The following is a 13,656-nucleotide window of genomic DNA, read 5'->3' on the forward strand; positions in this document are numbered from 1 at the left end:
TCTTTGGTTTGACACAGTGTTGGTGTCATGTAGTCCTGGCTGACCTGAAACTCTCTACTGTAGTCAAGGGTAACCTTGAGCTCCTAATCCTCCCATTCCCACCCCTAAAACACTAAGATTACAGGTATGTGCCATATAATTCAGCTTGCTTGCTTTGTTTTTGTGTGTTTATTGTTTAGTTAGTTAAATGTTTATTGAGATGGTGTTTTACAAGGTACCCCTGGCTTGTGTCAGACTTGCAATCTTCTGCCTCTGTGCTCAGCATGATGGAATCACAAGTGTACGCCTCCCCCTCCAAGAGTTTTCTCATTTTCTTGATGAATGCTGATGTCTTCCTGAGGTTTCTGCTATTTCTGGTTAGTCATGGCCAAAAAATATTAAATAGAAAATTCTAAACATAAACAAACACTCTATAAGTTTTAAATTGTACCCTGATTGATACTGTAATATACTATCAGTATATTATGTGTGTGATATAGTCTCCGAAGCCAATGCCACCCAAGTCCGCCCTGGAAGTGAATCAGTGAGACCCTTCTTCCTGGTCAGCCCCACAGCCATGGAGTCACGGTGGTTGTGTTCAAGTAGATTTTATTTTACGTAACAATGACACCAGCAGTTGTCATGCTGGCAATTTGGTTTTCTTTATTTTTTTTTTAAGATTTATTTATTTATTTATTTATTATGCAGGGTTCTGCCTGCATGTATGGCTTCCCACCAGAAGAGGGCACCAGGTCTCATTATAGATGGTTGTAAACCACCATGTGGTTGCTGGGAATTGAACTCAGGACCTCTGGAAGAACAGCCAGTGCTCTTAACCGCTGAGCCATCTCTCCAGCCCCTATGCTGGCAATTTGGAGGCCAAAGAGAAGCGGTAAGGTGCTTCCCTGAACCCTTGGGATGACTCAGCAAAGACACCGCCAAGCCTGAGAATGCAATAGCAGCGGGAGTGTGTGTTAGGGCTGCTCCCCCATCCCGGCAGACAAGAAGCACAGAGAAATAGCCATGGATAAGCCTCAGCCTTCAAACCATGTCCCGAGTCTTTTCAGACACGTTCAGATGGGCCTGCCCTTTGCAGTTCACACCCAGGCTGTGGAGACCGGCTTATAGTCGAGCAGTGACATGGAACAATGCATGGAAGCTTTCTGAGCAGTCAGACTCTTGTCCTGCTGGACTTGGGCTGCATAGCCCTTCAAGCCCGGAAGCTCAGCGATCTCCTATCTAAAAGGTGTAACAGAGCGTGAGGTCCAGGTCCTACCCCCACTTCCTGTGGTTGAAGGAGCTGAAACCTCCAAACCCGTCATCCTGTAAGTCCTGGGGCATCTAGGAAACCTGCTCCATGCCGAACTATTATACCAGTCTCATGTCATTTGTCATCTCACTAGAATACATTCAGTGTGAGCTCAAGGGAGCTGGTAGATAACATCCCCCTGAAGAGTCAAGATTTTAGAAAGTTTGTACAAGAACCAAATTGCAACAAAGTGTGCTATTGTCTGTCTCTCAGAAAATTAGGAGGGGGGTAGGAGTTTTCACGCCATAGGTTGAGGACAAAGACTAAATAATATACACAGCAGTTTTCAGCAACACAGTTTGCAGAGCCTTGGATTGATTGATTGATTGATTTTGGTTTTTCAAGACAGGGTTTCTCTGTAGCTTTGGAGCCTGTCCTGGAACTAGCTCTTGTAGACCAGGCTGGCCTCGAACTCACAGAGATCCGCCTGCCTCTGCCTCCTGGGTGCTGGGATTAAAGGCGTGCGCCACCACCACTTGACCCTTTGTCTTTATTTCTTCTTTTGCTTGTGTTTCCCTTTAGAAAGACGAGGCTTGTGTTCTTGTTGTGAATCTGGCAGTAAAACAGAAGGAAGAAAGACTGTGTGATGGCTACTCTCGCTCGTCAACTTGACTATATCTGGAATGAACTACATCCAGCAATGGAGGGCACACCTGTGGGAAATTTTCTGCTTGGTTTGGAGTGGATGAATCCACTTCTAGCTCAGACCTTTGAGTAAGGAAGACACTCACCTTTGATCCATATGTTGGTGCAGGAAGGCATATGCCTTTGATCCGGATCTTAAGGCTGGAAGACACAAGCCTTTAATTCAAATCTTGAGGTGGGAAGACATACCTTCAGTCTGGACCAAACCTTATTCCGGAAGTAGAAGTCTGTATAAGGGCATAGAAGAAGGAAGCTTTTGCTCTTTCCCTGCTTGCCCTCACCTTACAGTACCTCCATTCCTTCACTGGCGTTAGAACCTACTTCTTTGGGATTCCAGCACATACTGAAGACCAGCTGAGACATCCAACCTGTGGGACTGAGCAAATACTAGACTCTTTCTTTCACAGCCAGCCATTGTTGGATTAGCTGGAAAAGTTTGTAAGCCATTAGAAAAAAACATATATATATATATGTGTGTGTGTGTGTGTGTGTGTGTATGTGTGTGTTAATAAATATAATATATAAAATACAGATAATTTATAATATTACTAATATATTACTAATAAAGATAATATAAATATAAATCATATATACTCATGCCATAAATTCTGTGAGTCTAGAGAACCTGAATAATAAAGACTATCTCTCTCTCTTTTTTCAAATGGGAAAATAGTATTAAGGTTCAGAGACGGAGACTACTGCTTCTCTTCTCAAGGGAGTTTGAATGACTTTGAGTCACCATGAAGCCATGTGTTTTCTCTGTTTGACATCAAAGTCTGTCCTGCCAATGAAAACCATTCATCCTAAACCCTAAAACTGCCCACAACCAGATGGCAGCTTACTATAATAACTGTTCCTTCTGAAGGTGACAACATCCTCCAAATAGAGATTTTGCCTCATACAAAACTGATTCTAATTAGGGTAAACTGCATAATGCAAACCGAATGGATTTTAGTGTTGTTGGTGTCATGAACTCACCCTGCCTGTTTCTCTCCCACGTCCTCCCCTCCGTGGGGATGGAGACCAGGCCCTCACAGCGCTAACAAACATTTTTGTACTAAGCTACATGCACCCTGCCTGCCACAGCTGTTTCAATACAATGCCTCAACAAGTGGTGTTTTCTTCAGACACCATGCCTTCCTTAGTTGTCTTACTAATGGTGAAAAATGTCTGTGACAAGAATTCTTTCTTTGTGACCATCCTGCCACCATTTCCCGTAAGCACTGAGTAGTTCAGGAGTGGTCTTTCCAGGACACTCCCTGTACATCTGGGAGTTATTCCTCAGGATAGTCAGTCCAGTGAGCTGAGCCAACACTCAGGGCTCAGCCCGGGCGGATCCCATCTTCTGCCGCAGTCATCCCCTTCTAGCTCTGAGCCTCCAAGTCGTGTTAGCCAAATATGATGGAAGTTACCAAGTGTTTATGTGGTGTAGCTGATTGCTATGGCAACAGAAATCAAATCATGTAAGAACATTTTAAAAGTAGAAGAGTCATAAACATATGACTAAGAAAAGTCTTTGAGATGGGCAGTGGCTTTAATCCCAGCACTTACTGAGAGGTAGAAGGATCTCTGCAAGTTCAAGGCCAGCCCGGTCCACAGACTGAGTTCCAGGACAGCCAGGCCTACATAGAGAAACTCTGCCTTGAAGCAAAACAAAAAAATGGAAGGAGGTAAAGTATTATTAATTTTTATAAACTTTCTGGCCATTTCCTAAAATGCACACAAACGCTTTATTAAAATTTTGCAATCTTCAACAAATTGTGCTGGCAAAACTGGATGTCAACCTGTAGAAGAATGAAAATAGATCCATATCTATCACCATGAACAAAACTCAAGTCCAAATGGATTAAAGACCTCAATATCAGTCCTAACACACTGAACCTGACAGAAGAGAAAGTGGGAAGTACTCTACAACACATGGGCACAGGAGACCACTTCCTATGTATAACCCCAGCAGCACAGATATTAAGGGCCTCATTGAATAAATGGGACCTCCTGAGACTGAGAAGCCTCTGTAAAGCAAAGGACACTGTCACTGAGACACAAAGGCAACCCACTGACTGGGAGAAGATCTTCACCAACCCTGCAACTGACAAAGGTCTGATCTCCAAAATATATAAAGAACTCAAGAAACTAGACCGTAAAAGGCTAATCAACCCAATTATAAAATGGGGCACTGAGCTGAACAGAGAACTCTCAACAGAAGAAGTTCAAATGGCCAAAAGATACTTAAGGTCATGCTCAACTTCCTTAGTGATCAGGGAAATGCAAATCAAGACAACTTTAAGATACCATCTTACACCTGTCAGAATGGCTAAAATCAAAAACACCAATGATAAGCCTTTGCTGGAGAGGTTGTGGAGAAAGGGGTACACTCATCCATTGCTGGTGGGAATGCAAACTTGTGCAACCACTTTGGAGAGCAGTGTGGCGGTTTCTCAGGAAATTCGGGATCAACCTACCCCTGGACCCAGCAATACCACTCTTGGGAATATACCCAAGAGAGGCCTTATCATACAACAAAAGTATATGCTCTACTATGTTCATAGCAGCATTGTTATTATTGTTATTGTAATAGCCAGAACCTGGGAACAACCTAGATGCCCTTCAATGGAAGAATGGATGAAGAAAGTATGGAATATATACATATTAGAGTACTACTCAGCAGTAAAAAACAAGGACTTCTTGAATTTTGCATGCAAATGGATGGAAATAGAAAACACTATCCTGAGTGAGATAAGCCAGACCCAAAAAGAGGAACATGGGATGTACTCACTCATATTTGGTTTCTAGCCATAAACAAAGGACATTGAGCCTATAATTAGTGATCCTAGAGAAGCTAAATAAGGAGAACCCAAAGAAAAACATATAGGCATCCTCCTGAATATTAACCTTCGTCAGGCGATGAAAGGAGACAGAGACAGAGACCCACATCGGAGCACCGGACAGAAATCTCAAGGTCCAAATCAGGAGCAGAAGAAGAGGGAGCATGAGCAAGGAACTCAGGACAGCGAGGGATGCACCCACACACTGAGACAATGGGGATGTTCTATCGGGAACTCACCAAGGCCAGCTGGCCTGGGTCTGAAAAAGCATGGGATAAAACCGGACTTGCTGAACATAGTGGACAATGAGGACTACTGAGAAGTCAAGAACAATGGCAATGGGTTTTTGATCCTACTGCACGTACTGGCTTTGTGGGAGCCTAGGCAGTTTGGATGCTCACCTTACTAGACCTGGATGGAGGTGGGTGGTCCTTGGACTTCCCACAGGGCAGGGAACCCTGATTGCTCTTTGGGCTGATGAGGGAGGGGGACTTGATTGGGGGAGGGGGAGGGAAATGGGAGGCAGTGGCAGGGAAGAGACAGAAATCTTTAATAAATAAATAAATTTAAAAATTTAAAAAAAATCTGCAGATTCAGACAGTGGTGGCACACACCTTTAATCCTGCACTCAGAAGGCAGAGGCAGGCGGGTCTCTATAAGTTTGAGGCCAGTCTGGTCTACAGAGTGAGTTCCAGGACAACCAGAGATACAAAGAGAAACCCTGTCTTGAAAAAAACAAAAAAAAAAAAATTTTTTTTTAGTTATTTTTTCAACTTAAATTTTCCATGAGAATTTTTTTTTTTTCTGAGACAGAGTTTCTCTGTAGCTTTGGAGCCTGTCCTGGAACTAGCTCTGTAGACCAGGCTGGTCTCGAACTCACAGAGATTCGCCTGCCTCTGCGTCTCAAGTGCTGGGATTAAAGGCGTGCGCCACCATCGCCCGGCTTCCATGAGAATTTTTAGATAAAACAAGCAAAATGTAGCTTTAACCAGCTCTAGTTATTTTGTTGTTGTTGTTGTTTTATTTTTAATTTATATTTTACTGTTTGGTTCTCACATTGAACCCAGGGTCTTGCGCATGTTAGGCAAGCAAAAGCTCCACCCCTAAATCAAAATCCAAACTCTAATAATTTAATTTCCTTGGAATGTTCCTTCTCTAACAATATTTACAAGGCTTACTTCCTTTCAGAATTATACTCAAATCACACCCCAGAGAAGCCTTCAACAACCATTCCACTTTAAACTGCAAATGAGGTTTGGGGAGAGGCCAAAGCTTAAGGCCAACCTGGAATACATAGTAAGAATGAATAAATAAATAGAACTATACATTTTCTTCTTGTGTGTTTGTTTTGAGCCAGAGTCTCTCTGTGTAGCCCTGGCTGCCCTGAGCTGAAGGGGAGTGCAGGTCCCGAGGAGGATGTGTGTAGTTCGCTGGGGTGGGGGTGTATGGACACAAACTGAGGGTCAATTGGGATGGCTGCCAGCAGCGTTTATTAAAAAAGAATACACCTTTTATACTCTATAGTTGCAAATAGAATTAAATGAGGGAAGAGGGCGGAGTGTTACTAGAGATAGGGTTTGAGGAAGCATTGACCTTGACAAGTTAACAAGTACCAGCCAAGTGTTATCAGAAGGGCCACAAGTGCTACCTCAGAGATGAGGAGAATGAGCGCTTTAGCAAGCAGGAACTGTCCTCAAGCCCCTGAACGGGTAGAGGTCCTTATCCAAAGGCCTGACCTGGGGATCAGACAATACACTACAATTTAAGAGCAATTTTCATTCCCTAAGTGGGGGGATAAGCACTGAACTATTCCAGAAGTGTGTCCCTTTCTGTCTTAGTGTTACTGTCTGGGCCATTCCCCTCACAGGCTCCTGGAAGAGAAGGTCCTGATTGTTAAGTATTTTCTTAAACACCAAACCTCTCGGCCGATGCAAATAATCCCATCAGATGAAATCAGACCCAATTAAAAGATGCCCAGGCTTAATAGATGAGAATACTCCCGGGTGACCCCAGAAAAACATGGAGAGGGAAAAAGAGAGAAGGGGACACCATGGGTAACCCAGAGACCACGTGTTCATTCTCTGGGGGCAGCTTAAATGGGCTGTAGGAGTGCCCTTGACCTTCCCTGCGGAGGGGACACCACGTGGCCAGCTTTTTCATAGGTGGAGTTTGGACTGAGGCAACTCCCAGGGGAGGGAGCTTATGCCAGGAGCTGGGGTGAAACCCCCAGCCAAATACTCCTGACTTTTTGTATAAAGGGGTGCCAGCAAGCTTAGGTGAAGGCCCTCAACCAAACATGTTAGACTCCTTGAATAAAGGGGCGCTGGCTCAAGTCAGGCTACTTCCTGTGGACATGGAGTGACATGGGAGAGGAGAGAGCTGGGAGTTGGTGAGCTCTTGCTCAGCAAGAGGTGTGGCTGGAGAGGCATCCAGTTTACTGTCATCCTGGAGACTCAGGCAGCTGTTTCTTTTCTTTTCTTTTTTTTTCCGAGACAGGGTTTCTCTGTGGCTTTGGAGCCTGTCCTGGAACTAGCTCTGTAGACCAGGCTGGTCTCGAACTCACTGAGATCTGCCTGCCTCTGCCTCCAGAGTGCTGGGATTAAAGGCGTGCACCACCACCGCCCGGCCTGGCAGCTGTTTCTTGAGGGAGATGAGAAGGCAGGTGGCAATGGTGAAGTCCCTGCAGCTGGTGCAGGTGTTGGCATTGTTGGGAGAGTACTTTGTAAGTTGGTCTTGGCCCAGACAGCAGGAGTGACTTGTAAAATATGCTTAAAATGGGTGGGGTTAAAACAGGCTTTGGAGACTGTTTTTACCAGGCCTGATTTTTTTATAAATCAGCAGAACATTTTTGGGAACTTCAGGTATCTGTAAGAGAACTGGAACAGGAACATTTTTAGAAGACAGTTAAAGGGAATTCACACAGACATAAAACAAGCACACTGTGATCACATTATTTTAACAGACAGACAAATAAAACTCTTCTAGGAACCTGTGTCAGCTGACCAACTTAAAAATCCTGCTGTAGCTGGGAGAAACAATTAATAAATGGGACCTCCTGAAACTGAAAAGCTTCTGTAAAGCAAAGGACATTGTCGCGTTCACCCTCGACCAGCAAGGAAGACGCAACACCCGGAGCTCTTCTTGTAGCAGTTTATTCAGGACCCTATTCACAGCAATCTCTCTCTCTCTCTCTCTCTCTCTCTCTCTCTCTCTCCCCCCCCCCCCCGGGCAAACCTCTCCCAGCCCTTAAAAAGGCATACCAACCCCGGAATGCCTGGTGGGCACTGCCCATAGGTCCACGCATATGCAAGCAGCTGACAATCATTGCGTGATCACAGAGAGCACTCGCTTTCGGGATCGCGGAGGGCGGGAGCCAGCACCATCAGGTGGCTCCACGCAGCTCTCTACAGGACATGGTCAACAAGACAAAACGACAGCCTACAGAATGGGAAAAGATCTTCACTGACTCCACATCAGACAGAGGTCTGATCTCCAAAATATACAAAGGACTCAAGAAATTGGTCAACAAAAGAACAAATAATCCAATTTAAAAAATGGAGTACAGACCTAAACAGAAAACTCTCAACAGAGGAATCTAAAAAGGCTGAAAGGCACTTAAGGAAATGTTCAACATCCTTAGTCATCAGAGAAATGCAAATCAAAACAACTCTGAGATTTCATTTTACACCTGTAAGAATGGCCAAGATCAAAATCACTGATGACAACTTATACTGGAGAGGATGTGGAGGTAAAGGGAACACTTCTGCATTGCTGGTGGGAATGCAAGATGGTACAGCCCCTTTGGATGTCATTGTGGCGATTTTTCAGAAAATTAGGAAACGACCTTCCTCAAGACCCAGTAATACTGCTTTTGAGTATATATCCATAGGATGATCAATTGTGCCACAAGGACATGTGCTCAACCATATTCATAGCAGCTTTGTTTGTCATAGCCAGAACCTGGAAACAATCCAAATGCCCCTTGACCGAAGAATGGATAAGGAAAATGTGGTAATTTACACAATGGAATACTACACAGCAGAAAAAAATGATATCTTGGATTTTGCAGGAAAATGGACGGAGCTAGAAAACATCATATTGAGTGAGGCAAACCAAACCCAGAAAGACAATTATCACATGTACTCACTCATAAGTGGTTTTAAAACATAAAGCAAAGACAGCCAGCCCACAAATACAATCCCAGAGAACCTAGACAACAATGATGATCCCAAGAGAGACATACATAGATCTAATCTACATGGGAAGTAGTAAAAGATCTTCTGAGTAAATTGGGAGCATGGGGACCTTGGGAAAGGGTTGAATAGGAGGGGAGAGGCAGGGAGGGGAGCAGAGAAAAATGTAGAGTTCAAAAAAAAGACAACAAAAAAAAAAATAAAGTGCAGCAGGCAGCAGTGCAACCAAAAAAAAAAAAAAAAATCCTGGTGTAGGCGGCAGCAGAAGCCAGGGAAGCACAGAGGTGGTTTAAGAACCGGATTAGCAGACCTTGCAAGGGGAAAGAAAAACAAAAGGAAGAACTATACGGTTTTAGAGAGGAAGGACAGGGGAAAACAGATCCGGATCCATTGTAGAGAACAAACACTGAGAGAGATTTGGCGTTTCAGGAAATACTTAACATTTGGAGGTGCTGGGGGGGAGGCTGTATTTCCCCATGGGCCCAGGGCCACGTGTTGGAAACCGACCTACTCTGCTCTCTGCCAGGCTAAGACTGGCTTTGTCTCGGTGAGCTCTCCTCTTTGAATACATGCTGCTAGGGCTCGGGCCGGTTCACATTTGTTTATGTTTGCTGATTTTCGAGCTTTCCTGTTCGAGTCACGGCCTGTGCCAGCTGCCCGAAGCAAGCGGCAAGCCAGGTCTGGTTGAGGTGGGACTGAGTGGATAGAAACATCTGCCACTCATTTCTCACGACTCCTCCTGTTTTTGACTCAAGAGTCCTATCCAGGTAGCGCACTGTGACAGACTTGAGTACCAAGCTTTGACATAGACTTTTAAATGGGCTCTTGGGATTCAAAGCTGGATCCTCAAATGCAGTTGGGCTGCCTTTTACAAAAATCCTTTTAAATTGGGTCTAACACCTAATGTAAAAAAACAAGGCTCCAAAAGCCCATGGTTTCTGGATGCATGTTCCCACCCCCACTCCCATTCCCCACTCCCCCCCCCCCCCCCCCCCCCCCCCCCCCCCGCGCGCTTCTCCGGCTGTTTGTCTCTCACTGTTCTCTACAGTGGATCCGGATCTGTCCCCGCCCCCCCGCCCCCCCACTCCTTCCACTCTAAAACCGTATAGTTCTTCCATTCTTTGTTTTTGTTCCCTCTTGCAGCGTCTGCTAATACAGATCTTAATGGGACCACCTCTGTGCTTCCCTGGCTTCTGCCGCCTGCCTACACCTGGATTTTTAGGTTGGTCAGCTGACACAGGTTCCTAAAAGAGTTTTATTTGTCCGTCTGTTAAAATAATGTGGCCACAGAGTGCTTGTTTTATGTCTGTGTGAGTATGGGGGTGTGTTTCTGCAGTATGCTTGCTTTATGTCTCTGTGAGTGTGTGTGTTTGATTTCACAGTATGCTCGTCTCATTTCTCTATGTGTACGTGTGCATGTTTTAAGATCTGTAAGGTTTAATCTGTAACTCCTGATTACAACAGCTCTGGAAAAATACAAACACGTGGGTAACCTCTATTTTGACTATACCACCATCTTGGGTAAGAGTACCCACATGTGCTAGTATTCTTTGACTTATTGAAATATTCCTTTTAATCTTCTTACATTTACTAGCATTGGTAAGCTGTAACTAATTGGGTAAAATAGATGTCTAAATTTAACTTCTATGTCTAGTTTAAATATAACAGGTACCCAATTCTCACGTGCCTTTACATATCGGAGAGTATGGCATTTATTTATTTATTATTTATTTATTTATTTTGATTTTTCGAGACAGGGTTTCTCTGTGGCTTTGGAGCCTGTCCTGGAACTAGCTCTGTAGACCAGGCTGGTCTCGAACTCACAGAGATCCGCCTGCCTCTGCCTCCCGAGTGTTGGGATTAAAGGCGTGTGCCGCCATTGCCCAGCTGAGTATGGCATTTAACAAAAGAGCTTCTAACATAGAGACATGCCAGCTCCTGCAGCAACCTATAGCTCCTCTGAGAAGATATATGGTTGCAAAAGACCTTCTGCCTGGAAGCTTGTCTTTGGTTTTGGCAAAGCCACCTACACAGCAAAAAGCGGCCTTCTACCTCTTCAGCTTCCTGGATACTACACCTGGGGAATCAATCTTCTCATCATACCAAAGACAGACTAAATCTTCCCCCCACAGGAAAATCTTTGGGCCCCTTGGACTCAGCAGCTAACAGCAAGCACTGCTTCTAAGGCTGGTGTTCTTCAAAGACTACAGAGAGACTTGGGATTGCCTGCGGTACTAAAAAAAGCTGTCTCATTTCTGCTCATTTATCTCCCTTAGCTCTATCTAATGGCATTTGATGACTTAAGGTACTGGTAGCTCATTACTTCATTTGTTAAGTTTTTTGCTAAAATACAGACAGGTGTGCCTCTTTAACAGGCTTCATAGTCCAGGACTAACAGGTTTTAGGTGTATTTTCAGAGGTTTAGAGTTTCCAATTCCCTTTAACTGTCTTCTAAAATGTTCCTGTTCCAGTTCTCTTACAGATACCTGAAGTTCCCAAAAAAACTGCTGATTTATCAAAAAAAAAAAATCAGGCCTGGTAAAAACTAACAGCCTCCAGAGCCTGTTTTAATCCCACCCATTTTAAGCATATTTTACAAGTCACTCCTGCTGTCTGGGCCAAGACCAACTTACAAAGTACTCTCCCAACAATGCCAACACCTGCACCAGCTGCAGGGACTTCACCATTGCCACCTGCCTTCTCATCTCCCTCAAGAAACAGCTGCCTGACGTCTCCAGGATGACAGTAAACTGAGCATGAGCCCACCAACTCCCAGCTCTCCCCACTCCCATGTCACCTCATGTCCACAGGAAGTAGCCTGACATGTTTGGTTGAGGGGCTTCACCTCAGCTTGCTGGCACCGCTTTATCCAAAAAGTCTGGAATGTTTGGTTGGAAGCATCACCTCAGCTCCCTGGTACCCCTTTATATAAAAAGTCTGGAGTATTTGTTTGGGGGCTTTACCCCAACTCCTGACATAAGCTCCCTCCCCTGGGAGTTGCCTCAGTCCAAACTCCACCTCTGAGAAAGCTGGCCACATGGTGTCCCCTCCCCAGGGAAGGTGAAGAGCACTCCTACAGACTATTTAAACTGCCCCCAGAGAATGAACACTTGGTCTCTGGGTTACCCGTGGTGTCCCGGTTTCACATGGTCTCCCTTTCTCTCTCTTCCCCTCTCCATGTTTTCCCGGATCCACCCGGGGAGAATTCTCTTCTATTAAACCTGGGCACCTTTTAATTTGGTCTGATTGGGATTATTTGTGTCAGTGGAGAGGTTTGGCGTTTAAGAAAAAACATTGATTCTTCCTCTCTCCCCATTTTACCTTACCATCTTGATTTTTCTGTATTTCTGAATGAAAGTCTTGTCCTTATGTTGTGCCTGAGTCCAAGGACCCCCAAGAAGACCACCACAGAGCCACACTTCTGAATGCAAAAGCAAGGTTTCGTTTATTAAGTACGGGCTAGCAAGGGTCCTCTGCCTCACAGTCTGACACAGCAGATGCAGGGAGAAGGACCTGGTCTACACAAAGCAGTCACAAGGTTACGGTCACAAAATTACTGATCCTATACCACAATTGGCTAAAGGCAAGGTCACAGCTGAAGGCTGTTAGCTTCAGTTAGGGTGTTGGTATCTAGGGGATAGCAACAGCCTCCCTGGCCACATCCTCCAGGCATCTGCTGACCCTGTGCTAAACGCAGGGGCAAAACAGTGGTTAATCAGGTGCCTACAAGGACGTTTGAAACAAGCAGATGTAAACAGATGTTGTTTGGGTCTCCTGTGGGGGTCACTTTGACCAGGACAGCACAGTTTCTTGGGAATGTTTATGACTTTGCTGGACTGCATTCACACACACACACACACACACACACACACACACACACACACACACACACACACCCCGTTAGGTCCTGTCTAAACCGGGTTCTTTTTCAAAATGGCATTTGTTTTGCTCCTTCACTTAATGGCCTCAGGCTCTGAACTGTAGGCATTTCTTCCATTAGGCGTGCCTGATAAATCTCCAACTTTCCTGCTCTTGGTGTAATCATTGGTGTAATCAGGAGGATGCCGTCGTATTTCTGGTTCCAAGGTGGTGGGGATTTTTCCCCAAAGAATTATTTTGTTTAGGAGAGGCTACCATTTTACACATTTTCATCCTTTATTAAAGTCCCCACAACATTTTCCAAAGGGAAAGGCATTAATAGTTACAACCATTAAAAATGAAAGTTAAAATGTGCTGGAGAAGTGTGGCCTGCAATGTCAAAACGTAATGGTTACTACGCTGTCCACTCATTGTGTGTAGACCAGGTTAGCCTCGAACTCACAGAGATCTGTCTGCCTCTGCTTCTCTAGTGCTGGAATTAAAAGTCTGAGCCATGATACCAGGTACTTGTTTGCCTTTAGACAGGGCACAAGTAGCCAAGGCTAATCTTGGCAACAACAACAACCACAACAAAACCTTTAAATTTAAATCTCAAAATGAGAGAAAATACAACTCTTTTTTTTTTTTTTTTGGATTTTCGAGACAGGGTTTCTCTGTGGTTTTTGGTTCCTGTCCTGGAACTAGCTCTTGTAGACCAGGCTGGCCTTGAACTCACAGAGATCCGCCTGCCTTGGCCCCCGAGTGCTGGGATTAAAGGCGTGCACCACCACCGCCCGGCAAAATACAACTCTTGTTGATAAGACGTTGTGCTTTTTGAACCTATGCC

This window comes from Microtus pennsylvanicus, chromosome 15 (assembly GCF_037038515.1).
Source record: "Microtus pennsylvanicus isolate mMicPen1 chromosome 15, mMicPen1.hap1, whole genome shotgun sequence".
Classification (NCBI taxonomy): Eukaryota; Metazoa; Chordata; class Mammalia; order Rodentia; family Cricetidae; genus Microtus; species Microtus pennsylvanicus.